At 40.5% G+C, this 6,446-nt stretch overlaps 1 non-coding gene across 1 annotated transcript; it reads left to right on the forward strand.

Moving 5' to 3' along the window:
* The first annotated feature begins 5,760 nt into the window (after positions 1-5,760).
* Positions 5,761-5,864, forward strand: LOC112704235 (small nucleolar RNA R71). Its single transcript, XR_003154870.1, has one exon. It is a non-coding gene; the product is annotated as a small nucleolar RNA R71 (small nucleolar RNA).
* The last annotated feature ends 582 nt before the right edge of the window (positions 5,865-6,446 follow it).

The following is a 6,446-nucleotide window of genomic DNA, read 5'->3' on the forward strand; positions in this document are numbered from 1 at the left end:
TGCAACGAATATCTTAGAATAGGAATAATTTGAATTGGATAGAAAATAATAGTAATTGCATTGAAGCTTGAGGTACAGCAGAGCTCCACACCCTTAATCTATGGTGTGTAGAAACTCCACCGTTGAAAATACATAAGTGAAAGGTTCAGGCATGGCCAAATGGCCAGCCCCCCAAAACGTGATCAATAGTCTCCACAGATGAAGAATAAAATAAAACTGAGACCAAAGATGTCTAATACAATAGTAAATTATCGTATTTATACTAGACTAGCTACTAGGGTTTACATGAGTAAGTAATTGATGCATAAATCAACTTCCGGGGCCCACTTGGTATGTTTTTGGGCTGATCTTGATCTATCCACGAGTTGAGGCTTCTTTTGGAGTTGAACGCCAAGTTGTAACGTGTTTTGGGCGTTCAACTCCGGGTCATGACGTGTTTCTGGCGTTTTACTCCAGACAGTAACATGGAACTGGCGTTGAGTGCCAGTTTACGTCATCCATTCCCGAATAAAGTATAGACTATTATATATTGCTGGAAATCTCGGGATGTCTACTTTCCAAAGCCGTTAAGAGCGCGCCATTTGGAGTTCTGTAGCTCCAGAAAATTCATTTCAAATGCAGGGAGGTCAGATTCCAACAGCATCAGCAGTCCTTTGTCAGTCTCCTATCAGAGTTTTGCTCAAGTCCCTCAATTTCAGCCAGAAATTACCTGAAATCATAGAAAAACACACAAACTCATAGTAAAGTCCAGAAATGTGAATTTAATATAAAAACTAATGAAAACATCCCTAAAAGTAGCTTGAACTTACTAAAAACTACCTAAAAACAATGCCAAAAAGCGTATAAATTATCCGCTCATCACAACACCAAACTTAAATTGTTGCTTGTCCCCAAGAAACTGAAAATCAAATAGGATAAAAAGAAGAGAATATACTATAAATTCCAAAATATCAATGAATATTAATTCTAATTAGATGAGCGGGACTTGTAGCTTTTTGCTTCTGAACAGTTTTGGCATCTCACTTTTTCCTTTGAAGTTTAGAATGATTGGCTTCTCTAGGAACTTAGAATTTCGGATGGTGTTATTGATTCTCCTAGTTAAGTATGTTGATTCTTGAACACAGCCACTTATGAGTCTTGGCCGTGGCCCTAAGCACTTTGTTTTCCAGTATTACCACCGGATACATAAATGCCATAGACACATGACTGGGTGAACCTTTTCAGATTGTGACTCAGCTTTGCTAGAGTCTCCAGTTAGAGGTGTCCAGGGCTCTTAAGCACACTCTTTTTGCTTTGGATCACGACTTTAACCACTCAGTCTCAAGCTTTTCACTTGGACCTACATGACACAAGCACATGGTTAGGGACAGCTTAATTCAGCCGCTTAGGCCTGGATTTTATTTCCTTGGGCCCTCCTATCCATTGATGCTCAAAGCCTTGGATCCTTTTTACCCTTGCCTTTTGGTTTTAAGGGCTATTGGCTTTTTCTACTTGCTATTTCCTTTTCTTTCTATTATTTTTTTTTTCGCCATATGTTTTTTTTGCAATATTTTGTTTTTCACTGCTTTTTCTTGCTTCAAGAATCAATTTCATGATTTTTCAGATTATCAATAACATTTCTCTTTGTTCATCATTCTTTCAAGAGCCAAAAATTTTAACATTCATAAACAACAAGATCAAAAATATGCACTGTTCAAGCATTCATTCAGAAAGCAAAAAGTATTGTCACCACATCAATATAATTAAACTAAATTCAAGGATAAATTCGGAATTCATGTACTTCTTTGTTCTTTTGAATTAAAAACATTTTTCATTTAAGAGAGGTGAAGGATTAATGGAATTATTCATAACTTTAAGACATAGTTACTAAACACTAATGATCATGAAGTAGAGACACAAAACATAGATAAACATATAATATAAAAACCGAATAGCAGAAAAGTAAGAACAAGGAATGAATCCACCTTAGTGGCGTCTTCTTCTTGAAGGACCAACAATGTCCTTAAGCTCTTCTACGTCCCTTCCTTGCCTTTGTTGCTCCTCCCTCATTGCTCTTTAATCTTCTCTTATTTCATGGAGAATGATGGAGTGCTCATGATGTTCCACCCTTAATTGTTCCACATTGTAGCTCAAATCTTCTAGGGAAGTGTTGGGGTTGTTCCCAATAGTTCTTGGGAGGAAAGTGCATCCCTTGAGGCATCTCAGGGATTTCTTGATGATGAGCTTCCTCATGCATCTCTTGAGATCCGTGGAGGGTCTCTCTTGCTTGCTCCATCCTCTTCTTGGTGATGGGCTTATCCTCTTCAATGAGGATGTCTCCTTCTATGATAACTCCAGCTGAGTAACATAGATGGCAAATAAGATGAGGAAAAGCTAGCCTTGCCATGGTGGAGGACTTTTTGGCTATTTTGTATAATTCATGGGAGATGACTTCATGAACTTCTACTTCCTCTCCAATCATGATGCTATGGATCATGATGGCCCGATCCATAGTAACTTCAGATCGGTTGCTAGTGGGGATGATGGAGCGTTGAATGAACTCTAACCACCCTCTAGCCACAGGCTTGAGGTCCAGTCTTCTTAGTTGAACCGGCTTGCCTTTGGAGTCTCTTTTCCATTGAGCTCCTTCCACACATATGTCCATAAGGACTTGGTCCAACCTTTGATTAAAGTTGACCCTTCTAGTGTAGGGGCATTCATCTCCTTGCATCATGGGCAAGTGGAATGCCAACCTCACATTTTTCGGACTAAAATCTAAGTATTTCCCCCGAACCATTGTGAGATAATTCTTTGGACTCGGATTCACACTTTGATCATGGTTCCTAGTGATCCATGCATTGGCATAGAACTCTTGAACCATTAAGATTCCGACTTGTTGCATGGGGTTGGTTAGGACTTCCCAACCTCTTCTTCGGATTTCATGTCGGATCTTCGGATACTCATTTTTCTTGAGTTTGAAAGGGACCTCAGGGATCACCTTTTTCTTTGCCACAACATCATAGAAGTGGTCTTGATGGCTTTTGGAGATGAATCTTTCCATCTCCCATGACTCGAAGGTGGAAGCTTTTGTCTTCCCTTTTCCTTTTCTAGAGGATTCTCTGGCCTTAGGTGCCATTGATGGTAATGGAAAAACAAAAAGATTATGCTTTGACCACACCAAACTTAAAATATTGCTCGCCCTCGATTAAGAGAAGAAAGAAGAGAAGAAGAAGAAGAAGAAAATATGGAGGAGAGTGAAGGAAGGTATTTCGGTCAATGTGTAGAAGACGGGGTTTGTGTTGTGTGAAAATGAAGTAGAATGGAAGGGTATATATAGGGAGGGGAGTGGGTGTAGTTTCGGTCATTTAGGGTGGGTTTGGGTGGGAAAGATTTTTGAATTTTGAAGGTAGGTGGGGTTTATGGGGAAGAGTGGATGGATGTCAGTGGTGAATGGGGTAATTGGGAAGAGAGGTTGAGGTGATTGGTGAAGGGTTTTTGGGAAAGTGTGTTATAGGATTAGGAGGTAAGGTGGGAATATGTTAGATGGGGATCCTGTGGGGTCCACAAATCCTGAGATGATCCTGTGGGGTCCACAGATCCTGAGGTGTCAAGGATTTACATCCCTGCACCAATTAGGCATGTAAAATGCCTTAGCACACCATTCTGGCGTTTAAACGCCGAAGTGATGCACACTCTGGGCGTTCAACTCCCATGTATAGCATGTTTCTAGCGTTGAACGCCAGTTCCATGTTTGTTACTGGCGTTCAGCGTCAGCTTTCCTCAAGGCACATTCCTGGCGTTCAAACGCCAGGATGTTGCTTGTTTTTGGCGTTCAGCGCCAGAAACATGCTCTGTTCTGGCGTTGAACGCCAGCCAGATGCACCTTACTGGCGTTTAAACGCCAGTAAGTCCTTCCTCCAGGGTGTGATTTTTCTTCTGCTATTTTTTATTCTATTTTTAATTTTAGTATTTTTTTTCGTGACTCCACATGATCATGAACCTAATAAAACACAAAATAATAATAAAATAAAATTAAAATTAGATATATAAAAATTGGGTTGCCTCCCAACAAGCGCTTCTTTAGTGTCATTAGCTTGACAGTGGGTTCTCATGGAGCCTCACAGATATTCAGAGCATGATGAGGGCCTCTCAACACCAAACTTAGAGTTTGAAAAAGGGGGCTTCTCAACACCAAACTTAGAGTTTGACTGTAGGGGCTCTTTTGGACTCTGTACTGAGAGAAGCTTTTCATGCTTCCTCTCCATGGTTGCAGAGGAAGGTCTTTGAGCTTTAACCACAAGGTAGTCCCCATTCAATTGAAGGACTAATTCTCCTCTGCTAACATCAATCACAGCTTCTGTTGTGGCTAGGAAGGGTCTTCCAAGGATGATGCATTCATCTTCTTCCTTCCTAGTGTCTAAGATTATGAAATCAGCAGGGATGTAAAGGCCTTCAACCTTTACTAACACGTCCTCTACTAATCCATAAGCTTGTCTTACTGACTTGTCTGCCAATTAAAGTGAGAATAAGGCAGGCTATACCTCAATGATCCCCAGTTTCTCCATTATAGAGAGTGGCATAAGATTTATGCCTGACCCCAGGTCACACAGAGCCTTGTTAAAGGTCATGGTGCCTATGGTACAGGGTATTAAGAATTTACTAGGATCTTGTCTCTTTTGAGGTAGAGTTTTCTGAATCCATGTATCTAGTTCACTAATGAGCAAGGGGGATTCACCTTCCCAAGTCTCATTACCAAACAACTTGGCATTCAGTTTCATGATAGCTCCTAGATATTGAGCAACTTGCTCTCCAGTTACATCTTCATCCTCTTCTGAGGAGGAATAGTTTTCAGAGCTCATGAATGGCAGAAGGAGATTTAGTGGAATCTCTATGGTCTCTATATGAGCCTTAGATTCCTTTAGGTCCTCAATGGGGAACTCCTTCTTGTTTGAGAGATGTCTCAGGAGGTCTTTCTCACTAGGATTTACGTCTTTCTCCTCCCTTGTGCATTCGGCCATATTGATTACTTCATTGGCCTTGCAATCTCTTTTTGGATTCTCTTCTGTATTGCTTGGAAGAATACTGGGAGGAGTTTCAATGACTTTCTTACTCAGCTGGCCCACTTGTGCCTCCAGATTTCTAATGGAGGACCTTGTTTCACTCATGAAACTTAAAGTGACTTTTGACAGATCAGAGACTAAGTTTGCTAAATTAAAGGGGCTCTGTTTAGAATTTTCTGTCTGTTGCTGAGAAGATGATGGAAAAGGCTTGTTATTACTGAGCCTATTTCTTCCACCATTGTTAAAGCCTTGTTGAGGCTTTTGTTGATCCTTCCATGAGAAATTTGGATGATTTCTCCATGATGAGTTATAGGTGTTTCCGTAAGGTTCACCCATGTAATTAACCTCTGCCATTGCAGGGTTCTCAGGATCATAAGCTTCTTCAGAAGCTGCCTCTTTAGTACTATTGAATGCATTTTGCCATCCATTCAGACTTTGAGAGAACATGTTGACTTGCTGAGTCAACACTTTGTTCTGAGCCAATATGGCATTCAGAGTATTAATTTCAAGAACTCCCTTCCTCTGAGGCATCCCACTATTCACGAAATTCCTCTCAGAAGTGTACATGAATTGGTTATTTGCAACCATGTCAATAAGTTCTTGAGCCTCTTCAGGCGTTTTCTTTAGGTGAATAGATCCACCTGCAGAATGGTCCAACGACATCTTGGAAAATTCAGATAGACCATAATAGAATATATCTAATATGGTCCATTCTGAAAACATGTCAGAAGGACACTTTTTGGTCATCTGCTTGTATCTTTCCCAAGCTTCATAGAGGGATTCACCATCTTTTTGCTTGAAGGTCTGAACATCCACTCTAAGCTTTCTCAGCTTTTGAGGAGGAAAGAATTTATCCAAGAAGGTCGTGACCAGCTTATCCTAGGAGTCCAGGCTATCTTTAGGTTGTGAGTCCAACCATGTTCTAGCTCTGTCTCTTACAGCAAAAGGGAAAAGCATGAGCCTGTAGACTTCAGGATCTACTCCATTTGTCTTAACAGTCTCACAAATCTGCAAGAACTCAGTTAAAAACTGGTAAGGATCTTCAGATGAAAGTCCATAAAACTTGCAGTTCTGTTGCATTAAAGCAACTAGTTGAGGCTTAAGCTCAAAATTGTTGGCTCCAATGGAAGGAATGGAGATGCTTCTTCCATCAAATTTGGACGTTGGTTTTGTGAAGTCACCAAGCATTCTCCTTGCATTATTGTTGTTGGGTTCGGCTGCCATCTCCTTCTCTTGTTCAAAAATTTTAGAAAGGTTGCCTCTGGATTGTTGTAGTTTAGCTTCTCTTAGTTTCCTCTTCAGAGTCCTTTCAGATTCTGGATCAGCTTCAACAAGAGTGTCTTTTTCCTTGTTCCTGCTCATATAGGCAAGAAGAGAACAAGAAAAGAAAGAGAAATCCTCTATGTC

This window comes from Arachis hypogaea, chromosome 7, assembly GCF_003086295.3.
Source record: "Arachis hypogaea cultivar Tifrunner chromosome 7, arahy.Tifrunner.gnm2.J5K5, whole genome shotgun sequence".
Taxonomy (NCBI): Eukaryota; Viridiplantae; Streptophyta; class Magnoliopsida; order Fabales; family Fabaceae; genus Arachis; species Arachis hypogaea.